The 12,841-nt window shown below is 44.5% G+C and overlaps 1 protein-coding gene across 1 annotated transcript in view; it reads right to left on the bottom strand.

Annotated features, from left to right (window-relative positions):
* Positions 1–715, bottom strand: part of FER (FER tyrosine kinase) — a 459,241-nt gene extending 458,526 nt beyond the window's left edge. Inside the window, exon 1 of the mRNA XM_075541367.1 lies at positions 642–715. The gene's annotated coding sequence lies outside the window, so the exon portion shown is untranslated. The remainder of the gene's footprint in view (positions 1–641) is intronic.
* Positions 716–12,841: the final 12,126 nt, after the last annotated feature.

The following is a 12,841-nucleotide window of genomic DNA, read 5'->3' as shown; positions in this document are numbered from 1 at the left end:
GGCGGGGCCCAGGCGCCCGGCCGGGTGGGCGCGCGCCAAGCCGCCTCCCTCTGGGCCTGCTCCTGGCTCCGGGAGGGGTTCCTCTCCAGCCCGCGTCCGGAGCTGCCAGGGGGCAGTGAGGACGGGATGGGGCTGGACACGGACGGCGGCGTCACAGGAAACTTTGGGAGGCTCGCCTGGCCGCGGCCGGAAAGTGGCCGCGCCGGGGGTGATAAGCTGGGCGGCCTGGAAGGGAGCCCCCGGCGGGGCCGCCGCCAGAAAGGAATTCGGAGGGTGGGGGTGGGGGCGGAGGCGTGATTAAAATGTTAAGTGTGCCCGCCGGGTGCTGGGCGAACCGGGGACGCGAAAGCTCTGGAAGGGAAGCTGCTGAGGACCCGCCACTCCAAACACGAACTCCCCGCCTCTGTCCCCCCAATCAAGTCACGTTTTCGTGTACTTTCCCGTATTTTTGCTTACATCCTATTAGTTGATTGCTCTAGGATGCTTTTCTACCCCTGCCATGAACTCGGAAGTCACTTTTTAAAGGAACGATTCCTGGTGCCTGAAAAGTATTTCTAGTGCCTAAAATGTTTTAGACTCTCAGTGCTGAAATTCTGAGATGCTGGTAAAATCCCGACAGCAGGTCCCCTGTAACACCTTACCTTTACAAGAATCTGAGATGCGTGTCAAACCCCAACTTGGGCTGCTCTTCCAGTGAGCGCTGCTTCTGAAGCGTCCGTCACCGGAAGAATTACGTCGTGAGTGAATAGGGTGAACTGCACAGATAACCAGGTGACCTGTAGCTGTGTGATAGGTGTTAGTCACTCTGAGGGTGTGACCCTCCCTTGTTCCTGTCAGAGGCTTTTTACCCTGTAGATAGGGTTGAACCGCATTCTTCGACTGGAGCATACCTAATGTCAACTGCATCTCCACCCTTCCCTCGAAAAAACTTTCGTTACATAGGAGCCAAAGAAAAGTGGAGAGTTTTTGGAGTTCTTTTGGGTTGCTGACTTTTGCCTTTGTAGACAGTCCTCTTTAAAACTCATTGCCACGGAATGGATGCCAACTCACAGAGACCCTACAGGACAAGGGACAACTGCCTCTGGGTGTCTGAGAGTGTTAATGGGAGTCGAAACCCTTTTTTCCTGCAGAATGCTAGTTAAAATCAAAGAAACCAAAGCATGCTGGTATTCAAAGAAGGCATTTTAGTTGTAATGAGGTCTCAATTTAATTCACATTGGATATCTTACCCCTTAACTACAAATAAGTTTTAATGCAGTCAGAAATTGTAATTAATTTTATAGTTAATGCTAACTATAGCTTAATCCTTCATGGTAGAAAACCTCTTAAAACAGAAGAGAAAGTGATTTTCTAAGGAGCATTATCAGAAGGATGCAATGTGGAAGTCCTATTGAATGAACTGGGCCCTACCTCAAAACTACCCACCCTTGGATTTAGGACTGGAAAATTGATGGGAGAGGAAGCAAAGGGTGGCCACCCAAGACTGGAAATAGTGGCCATTGGACCTTGGGTGGGACCCCTAGCTTAGCGGATGTACAATGAAAAGAGACCCAGAGCCACCATGTATTTAGTACCTCAGTGCTTCCCTTGCATTAATATGACAGGTTTTAATCTGAGAGGCAAGGATCTGCCCTTGAAAGAAATAGCACAGGAAATTCTCCCCTCACACCAAGCCCCATGTTGTGTACACAGAGCTCAATCAATTAAATCAAAGCAACAACTCATGGATCATAGCTCACAGACCATACTCTCATAACTCCTCATAACAACAGTATCTTAAGTTATATGTCGTTGGATGAATTATTGATGTTATCCATGCAATCGCCTTATACCCGAGGGGGATGACTGACAATGTTTTTCATTTTTGTTTCTTTGGGTTTTTGTTGTTCTGCCTTTTCTTTGTTTGATTTTGTTCCTGTTGGTTTTGGTTTTTGTCACCATATGACTGCCGAAGTAAACCAGAGTTGTTCATAACCCATGGACAAACAGATGGAATCTGGGCTCCCACTTAATCCTAGCCCCATTCCAGGAACAGTTAACATGGTCCTGCTCAATACTGGCCTTCGTGAAAGATCACTGAAGATAAAGGCTACACCAAAGTGTGGGCAAGAAGACAACTGATGGTGCCTAGCTCTCAATTGCAATAGTGTCAGGAGACTTAAAGACTTGACTTCAAAGAAGCAGCCATTTAAGTGAGGTGTCAACTAAGTCTACATGGAAGAAGCATGCCAGCCTGTGTAGCCCAATAACAAAACCCAAATATGATTAAGGGGAAAGTGTCAGAGTTTAAATTGTGTATACTCACAGTGTAAAATGCTAAGGAGGACAGTGGGAACTCAAAAGCCACTGTGGGGTCCTGGTTTACAACTGCCGGCACCAGCACCATGACAGGCTGTATAAAACCAAAGTCTGGGGCAGGCTTAAGCTCTAATTTCAGATTCCTGGACACTGAGGTAATTCTGTCAGAGAAAGCTTCACCTGTCCCAGACTGACCAGTAGGGAGCAACGACCATATATCCCCAAGTGACCAGTCAAGAGAATACACGCGGAACTGCTCACCAACCACCACTGGACAACGCTGATGCCAATAAATTTAAAGAACAGCAACACTGGACTGCCCCCGTCTCTGACCCAATAAAAGCCCAGGGAACAAAGAACTTGGGGCTGATTCCCTTTTGGACGCTGAGTCCTCGCTGTGCTGGGCAGTGGAGGGAGGGAAGGCCTAGCTCAAGCTAGAAAAAATAAACTCCTTTGCAGTGTTTGCATCTCAACTGGTCGTAATTCTTCCATGTGCCCAAGGTGAGCTCACGTTCCCTTCCCCAATCTAACACCACCTACAGAGCATCTAGTCAGATTAAGCCTCTGGCAGATCCCCTGTGGCCACAGGTGGAGGACTCAAACCACTTTACTATCAGATTATTATGAATTTATTATGAATTATGTAGTTACATAATTACATGTCAACTTGATAGATAAAACTGCAGGGGTGGTATTGAACCTGTAAATCAGGTCACAGCCTGATAGTGCCTCCTTCTGGGTGTGCCTTCTGAGGCCCGGGGAACCTCCCCTTCTCTCTCTGCCTCCACTTTCCTGCTGGCTGACCCTGTTTGCTGCCAGAGCCACCACCACTGTGTCCACAAGACTCTGCACTCACCAATTTGCGGTATTCCTGCATTCTGCATTATTGCTTGTGACTGCGTGAGTCTCAAGAGGATTTGTGGACTAGTACTGGAAAATGGACTTGAATTGGACTAGGCTGGGATGTTTTCTTGATATGCAATTAATCCTTAATATAAAGTTCTTTCTTATACATATATGAGTGCCTCTGGATTTGCTTCTCTAGTCAACCTGGACTAACACGTGGCGGATGGAATGACAGTATAATAGGATACTTGGGTTAGTTAACCTCCCTCTTGATTCAATGTGAATTTGCTCTAGGCTCAAATATTTCTCACTTGTTCCATGACAGAAATGTCTTCTCTGGCTTTTTAAATAGTGGTGGCCTTTTCTATCTTACTCTTTATTTTTATGTTTATGTGATTATTATTTTCTATTTGCTGCTTCGCTTAGGTTTTACTTTTCCTTCTGTTGGGTCTCCCAGTTTGAGAAGCACAGCAGTGCATGCACAGAGACAATAGCTGATGCAGTGCTTTCCCTGGGTTGTGGAGGGGGGGTGTGTGTGAAGAGGGTGAGGTCATTTGGGGATTAAACAGTGCAGGAGGGGGCCCCCCCCCCCCCGGAGAACTGATTGTGATGTATATACAACTCTTTAAAGGGGATTTCATTATGGAAATGTATGATATGTTAATATTATATCAAGAAAACTAGAAATAAACTTGGCCAATGGTCACCATGAGTGAAGGAGGAAGAGTTTTTGCTCAGGGGCATTGATTTTATGTCAATGGTGGTGGAACAATTTGGAAAAGGATATCAATAATGGTTGTATATCACAAAGAATATAATCAATGGTACGGAATTATAATGTAGAAGTTGTTGAATTTGTAAAATATTTTCTTTTATATATTTTTGCCACAATTAAATAATGACAAAAAAAACAGTGAATACAAGAAAGAAGAAAAATGTTGTAGAATTGATTGTGATGGTGATTATACAACTCTTCTTGATACGATTGAATTATTTAATTGTATGACATGTGAATGAAGTGTCAATAAAACTGTTTTCAAAAAGTGAGTTTCTTTTTGTGAATGTTAAAAGTGGTGGTATCTGAATGAAAGAATTGAATTAAATAGTTAAATATAGTCAAATATACAACTTTACCAAGAGTATGTATACCTTTTCTAAGAACCTTACAATTTCCCTATATTCATACAAAGATGGAAAGTTGTGGTTGGTGAATTAGTTAATGCAATTTGAAGGAAGTAAAGGAATAAAGATACAGAAGAAACTTGTTAGTTACCTAGAAGTCAACCCTGACTAATAGAGAATCTGCCTGGTCTTACACCATCCTCAGAATTATTATGTTCATGCCCTTTGTTGCCCCACTTTGTCAGTCCATCTCACTGAAGATCTTCCTCTTTTTCCCTGACCCACGTATTTTAGCGCATATGGTGTCCTCATCTTTGAAACATCTCTAACGTACATGTTTTTGTACAAAATGTCACCCTCAATCCTTCTTAGAGGCATTCTGACTGCACTTAAAAGAATTATTGAACTGTATTTAGATTTATTGATGTATTTTGATACTCTTTGCCAGCACCATGTGCATCAAATAGGTCAATTTTCCTCTGGTTTTCCTCATTTGTTTTCCATATTCGTTGTCCAGATTTTGCACGCCTATGAGGCCACTGAAAATAACATGGTTTGGGTCAAGTACTCTTTGGTCCTCTTGCTTTTTAACACTTTAAAGAGGTCTTGGGAAACAGACTGATGCAATACAATACGTTGTTTGATTTCTTGAGTGTTGCTTCCCTGAACATTGATGGTAGACCCAAGTGAAATGAAACCCTTGACAACATCAATCTTTTTCCTTTTATCATGATGTTGTCAACTGGTCCAGTTGTGAGGACTTTTATATTGAGTTGTAATCCATACTGGTGGGTGCATAGTATCTGATCTTCATCAGTAAGTGTTTCAAGTCTTTCCCAGTTTCATCAAACAATGTTGTGTCAAATGTATACCACAGGTTATTGCTAAGCCTTCCTGGGATGTCTGGTTTTTCAACAGTTTCTAAGATTATTGGCTCAGCATATGTGGTAGTTATTTAATTTGGTGTCAATTTGAGACTTGATAGGATTAAGAGTGAAGGGGTGCAGTCTAGTCTGTCAATCGGATCATAGCCAATGAGGCCTCTATATGGGCATGGGCTTCTCCTGAGAATTCTAGGAAATCTTCCTTGGAGCTGGGAGACACTTCTCTTTCTCTGCTCACTCCCTGGGAGATGTTGCAGCCAACAAGATACATGGAACTATGGTAGTATCCTGAGCTGAAGAAGCCACATGGACCTATTCTGATGCAACAAGACCTCTAGAGCCAGAGAGGCCATGTAGTGACCCCTGCCAGCGCCGAGATGCTTACAATGCCACTGGATCCAAAGACTTTCTACCCGCTGACATATGATCATCCTGCACTCAGCGTCATTGCATATATTTCATGAGTCTGAAGAGGACTTTATAGATTGGTATCAGACATATGGGCTAATATCAGGCTTATGGGCTTGGACTGGACTGGATTGGAATGCTTTCTTAATGTACAATTAACCTTTATAAAAATATCTCTCTTATACACATATCAGTGCCCATGAATTTGTTTCTCTAGTCTACCCAGACTAACACTGCATAAATACATTTTAAAAATATTTACTTTAACTTATTAATTTGGAATTAATACATATCATTCCATTGTTCAAATATGTTGAGCAGTATTGTGACATCATCTCCCTTTTACCCCACCGCTGTACACTCCACACATACATGCCACCCACCACCCAACCCTTATTCTACTTGCTGTCCCTATAGGTTCATCAATCCTGGATTTCCTATACTGAAAGACAAAAAGACATATATCACATCTTCAAGACGTTTACCCCCAATGGCATAACACCTCTGAGATAAACCCTAATAAGCATAGATTCATTTTGAGTTTAGTGTGGTAGAAGGACACAATGCTGATCCATACCTTTCTTGAACCATGCACTATTTCCTATTTTAACAACTGAATCTTGATATAGGATGGAGCTTCAAAAAGAACATGGAGGGGCTTCCGGGAAGATGGCGACTGAGTGACACATACCAGAGGGACTCTGCAGAATCCAACCCAGGAGAGTTGCTTAGAGGGAAATTCAACACTGCTGGATCACAGGAGGAGCATCATAAGGATAAGTAGGTGTAAGGTTTATTGGGGCACGAAACAGAACCAAAGATCCAATTGGAAAAGTTTTAGAAGCAGGCTTTATTGAGAAGCTTGCAGGCGGGTTCAGCAACTTGGGGTATTGAGTTATTGAAACCGCGTGGGGAAAATCCTGGCAGCGTTTTTATGCCCACTGCTGGCAGGCACTGCTGGGAAGGATCAAAACTGGGAAGGGTCTGCTCACACAGGTGCTTCAGAAGGGAGAAGGTCATTAATCTTATCTACATGTCAAGGACAGGAGGAGTGACCATATCTTCAAAGAACGTCCTGGCTCTGGGGATATTTGGTTCTCAGAACTTGCGATTTTCAGCGAGGGGTGAGTTCTGAGAGCTAAGGTGGAGGCGCTGAACCAAAAAATGGAGTCCCTTGTGCCAAGAACAGGCAGTAGGAACTGACACACGGGGTTTTGAGGGGCTGGAGGCTTTTGGCTTACCTCAGTAGAGGCGGGCTGGGGCTTGACCTTAGCCCAGCCACTGTATCTGCAGGAGCCCACCCCCCTGCCCCAGGGCAGGGACAGGACCCTTGCAGCTTCACCTGCAGGGATCAGGGTTCAGCTACATTGTTGCTTCTGTTTACATCTCTGCTCTCTGTTCCCACACAGCCTTGGAAGGCTGCACAGGGGCTTTTTCACAGCACAGCCACAGCTTGCTCCCGCCACGTCTGAGCAGGGAAAAAACCAAAACCCTCGCAGCTCCATGGGCAGGGATCAGGGTTCAGCTACATTGCTGTTTCTGTTTACATCTCTGCTCTCTGTCCCCCCACTTCTTTAAGGGCTGCTCAGAGGCTTTCTTGTGACCTTTCTTGTGGCTCAGCTGTGGCTTGCCACTGAGGCTTGCTGTGCTGCATCTGGGCAGGGATTAAACACTTGCAGCTCCACGGGCAGGGAGTGGGACTCAGCTAAATAGTTGCTTTTGCTTCCCTGGCTTCCCTAGATCCCTGCACAGTCTAAACAATCTTACTTTTTATTTTTTTTCCTCCTCTTTGTCTCTATCCTGTTTTGTCACAGGCCACTGCTGACCTTAAGAATACTCCCTTTGCCCTAAGGCATTTTCACCTTACCACATCCAACTAGGTGAGCTCCACCCTGCATAGCTAGCCCAAGGCTATAGAAAGGTCCTCTTTCCCTCCAAGGGATACTCTGCCCAACTTCCCACCAGGGAATTCCTTCCTGCTCAGCCAACACTTATCAACATTCCAAGCTGTTGCAGGAACTTCTGCCCAACCTCTGAAACACCAAGGCAGGCACCCACCAGCCTTCTGGGGTACTGCCTGAGGGGAAGCCACAGGAGGATAAAGTGGTAGGTTAATCCCATAGTAAAATCAGCTGTAGATAGTTCGAAGAAGCATTCCTGTAAGTCTCCCAGAGAGAGCCTAGAAAATGGCACCTGGTCCCTCTAAAACAACCCAATGCTAACAGCCATCAGCCCCAACGACCTCAACGAAAAAACAAGAGAAACAAAAGTCAATGACAGAAGATGTCCTGAACATAACAACATACATAGAAGAAGCAGACATTGAGCTGCCACACAAAGAAATTCTCAGAATGATGCTTGGAGTCATACAGGATATGAGAGAAACAATACAGAAAAAGGATGAAAGGATACAGGAGATAAAGGCCATACACCAAAGGGAAATACAAGAGCTTAGGGAGGAGATAACAAAAACAGTAGCAGAAAGACAGTCCTTGAGAATAGATTGGAGGAATCAGAGAACCACATCAGTGACTTGGAGGACAGCCAAGCAGACTTTAATAAACTTGAAAAAAATCTCATAAGATCATCAGAGAGGCTAAAGAAAGCCTAAGAGCTATGTCTGATGCCTTATTACTAAAATCTACAATACTCTGCTAGCTTCCAAAAAGAAAAAACTAATAGCCCACTTGAGAGGTGGGCAAAGGACTTGAACAGAAGTTTCACAGTGGCAGAAATCCGAATGGCCAACAAACATATGAGAAAATGTTCCCGATCTTTAGCCATAAGAGAAATGCAAATTAAAACAACAATGAGGTACCACCTGACACCCTCAAAGGTAGCCCAATTAAAAAAATCAGAAAGTAATAAGTGTTGGAAGAGCTGTGGGAAGACAGGAACTCTCATCCACTGCTGGTGGACCTGTAAGTATGTACAGCCACTATGGAAATCAATCTGGCGATATCTAAAACAGATGGAAATAGAGTTACCACATGACCGAGCAATCCCCCTACTGGGCATATACGCAGAAGAGGCAAGAAACAAACCAAGGCCAGACATCTGCGCTCCAATGTTCATTGCGCCACAGTTCACAATTGCAAGGAGCTGGAAGCAACCCAAATTTCCATCAACTGATGATTGGATTAAAAAACTGTGGTATATACATACAATGGAGTCCTATGTATCACTAAAAAGCAGTGATGAACGTATGAAGCACATAGCGGCATGGGAAGAACTGTAAGAAATCATGCTAAGCGAAGTAAGTCTGGCACAAAAGGACAAGTACAACATGAGCCCGCTAGGGTAAGTATTAAAAAAAATGCAAAAGGGGCATAGGGAAAAAGCTACTGTATACAAACATTCTTGGAGTGAGGACTGTGTAGTATGGCAGAGACCAGATCAAATCCAGGATGCACATGGTAAACAACTGGTGGGGAGGTGGGGAAAAGAGAAAAAAAGGATGAATATAAGGAAGAAATGAGGAGCGGGGCCATGGGGCGCTAACCCACCCAAGGGGAGGGTGTTGTTTGTCTCTCCACAGGGAAGGAGGGATCAGACTTCAACCCAGTGCCTCAAGTTGTGAATGCAACCTTCCGGCATGGAGTGGGGAACCAGTGGAGAGGTCTGGGAGGCTGGCCCCAGTACCAAATATTAAGTGGATGCCTGCCCCTCCCCCCAGAAGAGTTTGTTTCAAAGGATGACATTGATTCTGCAGCTCCGGGAGACGGACATGTCTGATCAGAGCACACAGGAGCCGATGAAGGGGGAAGAGGAGAAGTGGAGCACAGCCTGGCCCAGCAGGCCGTGAGGATGATGTTTCTGATTGAAGCAGCCAGTCCACAGAGAGGACAACATGGCTGGACCCACAATGAGACATGATGCCCCTCACTGGCCCATGGTGCTACAGGGGACAGCACCGGAGACACAGTGTGGGAATTGCGCCTGACCTGATCCCACCACACCGAGGCAAAGCACTGGGGGAGTGCAGCAGAACAGCAAGGGAATGGAGCGGCAAGGTCCCAGGGAATGCTGAAAGTGGACTTTGGGGCCAGGGCATGGTGCCCCAACAGACTGGACTGTAGAATACTCCTAAAGGCCAAGAAGCGATCCTTGAACTAACTACAAGCGTTTCTTTCTTGGTGTCTTTTGTTTTGTTCTTTGTCAGTGGTTTGTTGTTGTTTTGTTGTATACTGTGGCTTTGTTTTCCTCTGTCTTGTTTCTATGCATGTTATTATCCCCACAGGTCTGTCTAAATAAGATAGGCTGGATGAACTATCTGGAAGAAAAACAATGGGACCGACAGTTCCGGGGGGGCTTTGGATAGGGGGAGGTGGGGGGAAAGGAAGTGGTGTTAACAAACCCAGGGGCAAGGGAACAACAAGGGATCCAAATTTGTGGTGAGGTGGGAGTGGCAGGCCTGGTAGGGAATGATCAAGGGTAAGGTAATTAAGAGTTATAGCTGTAACCCAGGTGGGGATGGAGCATGATAGTGGGGCAGGAGGAAAGTCAAGGGAAATAGAGGAAAGAGCTAGGAGGCAAAGGGCATTTATAGAGGTCTAGACAAAGACATGTACATATGCAAATATATATTAGGATGGGGAAATAGATCTGTGTGCCTATATTTATAGGTTTAGTATTAAGGTGGCGGAAGGACCTTGGGCCTCTACTCAAGCACTCCCTCAATGCATGAATACTTTCTTCTATTAAATTGGTATTCTACGACGCTCACCCTCCTGACACAACCGCTGAAGCCAAAGCGGGTGAACAAGCAAATGTGGTGAAGAAAGCTGATGGTGCCCAGCTATCAAAAGAGATAGCATCTGGGGTCTTAAAGGTTTGACGATAAACAAGCGGCCATCTAGCTCAGAAGCAACAAAGCCCACATGGAAGAACACACCAGCCTGTGTGATCACGTGGTTCCAAAGGGATCAATTATCAGGCATCAATGAGCAAATAATCATATTATTCTGTGCTCAACGCCCTTATGTGTTCGCTGAAGACAAATGGGTGCATAAACAAATGTGGCAAAGAAAGCTGATGGTGCCCGGCTATCAAAAGAGATAGTGTCTGGGGTCTTAAAGGCTTGAAGGTGAACAAGCAGCCATCTAGCTCAGAAGCAAAAAAGCCCACCAGCCTGTGCAGTCACGAGGTGTTGAAGGGACCACGTATACGCATCATGAGAAAAAAAAGTCTTACCATAGTGAATGAAGGGGGAAGTTCAGAGTGGAGACCCAAAGCCCATTTGTCGGCCACTGGAGATACCCTCACAGAGGGATCTAGGGTAGGAGATGAGTCACTCAGGGTGAGACGTAGCATCGATGAAGAATACAGCTTTCCTCCAGTTCCTAAATGTGTCCTCCCCTCCCCCAACTACCATGATCTGAATTCTGCCTTGCAAGTCCGGATAGAGCAGAGGTTGTACACTGGTGCATATGGGAGCTGGAGGCACAGGGAATCCAGGGTGGATGATACCTTCAGTACCAGGGGTGGGAGGGGCGATACGGGGAGGGTGGAGGGTAAGTGGGTTGGAAAGAGGGAACTGATTACAAGGATCTGTATGTGACCTCCTTCCTGGGGAATGATCAACAGAAAGGGAGGTGAAGGGAGATGCCAGACAGGGCAAGATATGACACAATGATAATTTACAAATTGTCAAGGGTTCACGAGGGAAGGGGGAGCAGTCAGGGAGGGGAAAAAAGAGGACTTGATGCAAAGGGCTTAAGTGGAGAGCAAGTGCTTTAAGAATGATGAGGGCAACGAATGTACAGATGTGCTTTATACGATTGATGTATGTATGGATTGTGATAAGAGTTGTATGAGTACCTAATAAAATGTTTTTTAAAAAGTACATGGAAAATGGAATGAAAAGATAATGGAATTTTCCCACAAACTTTCTGAAGCACCCTTGTATGGTACAGGCTCTATATCACCATAATTAAGCATTCTGGGATTTCCATTCTTTGCAGTATGAAAATAGAATGATTTAATTTATGCCTTAGTCGACTGGTTCTTTCAGTTGAAGGTATGCTGAGCATGTTCTTTCTTCTGGGTTTCCTAACTCTAGGTCTTTGCACATTTCTCTGTCATATTTGACTTTGTCTTCTTGAGCTGCCCTTTGAAATTTTCAGTTCTTTGATTTCATCATTTCTCCCATTTACTTAAGCTACTCTACAAGTAAAAGCAAGTTTCAATCTCTTCTGATTCCACTTTTATCACTTTTTCCTTCCTTGTCTTTTTAATGACTTTTCGCTTTCTTCATGAATGATGTTCTTGATGTCATCCCACAGCTCCTGAAGTTTTTTGTCAGTGTTTACTTCATCAAACACTGTTCTTGGGGGTGTCCTCAAAATTCACATGGGATATATATATACTTGTATTTGTCTGGGTAGACTAGAGAAACAAATTCATAAACATGCATATGTATATAAGAAAGAACTTTATATACAAGAGGAACTGAACATTGAGAAAACACCCCAGCCCAGTCCAATCCAAGGACATAAGTCTGATATTACCCCATATGTCTGATACCAATCTACAAAATTATCTTCAGACTCATGAAACACATGCAATGAAACCAGATGCAGGACGATCACAAACCAGTGGGTAAAAAGTCTTTGGGTCCAGAGGCGTTGTAAGCATCTCAGTGCTGGCAGGGGTCTCTCTGTGCCTTCTCTGGTTTCTGAGGTCTGGTTGCATCCACATGGCTTGTCTTCTGCAATGTCTCCCAGGGCGTAGCAGAGAGAGAGAGGTGTCTTTCACCTCCAAGTAGGAAGTACCAGATTTCCCAGAATTCTCAGAAGGTCATGCCCACAGGTAAGTCTCATCGGCTATCTCCAGATTGATAGCCTAGACTCCACCCCTACACTCTCAATCCTTAAAATGACACCAGATTAGGTGACTACCACAATAGTCAAGATCCTATTTTGACTTTCATGGACTTGTTTTAATGTTCTCCAGTTTTAACCTGAACAAAGATATGAACAATTGAAGGTCTCTTCCATAGTTAACCTCTGGCCTGGTTTTAGCTGCTGATCATGAGTTTCTCCATTGTCTCTTCCCACAGATTTAGTCAATTTGATTTCTGTGTATTCCACTGGAGAAGTCCATGTGTATATTTTGAATTGCTGAAAAAGATGTACTTGCGATGAACAAGTTGTTGGTTTTGTAAATTCTATCCTGTGATCTCCAGCTTTGTTTCTATCACTCAGACCATATTTTCCAACTATTGCTCTTTCCTCTTTGTTCCAAACTTTTCCTCTTTGTTCCAAACTTTGTTCCAAACTTTT

This window comes from Tenrec ecaudatus, chromosome 2 (assembly GCF_050624435.1).
Source record: "Tenrec ecaudatus isolate mTenEca1 chromosome 2, mTenEca1.hap1, whole genome shotgun sequence".
NCBI lineage: Eukaryota > Metazoa > Chordata > Mammalia > Afrosoricida > Tenrecidae > Tenrec > Tenrec ecaudatus.
Note: the sequence above shows the minus strand (reverse complement) of the source record. Positions and strands in the feature narration are given on the sequence as shown.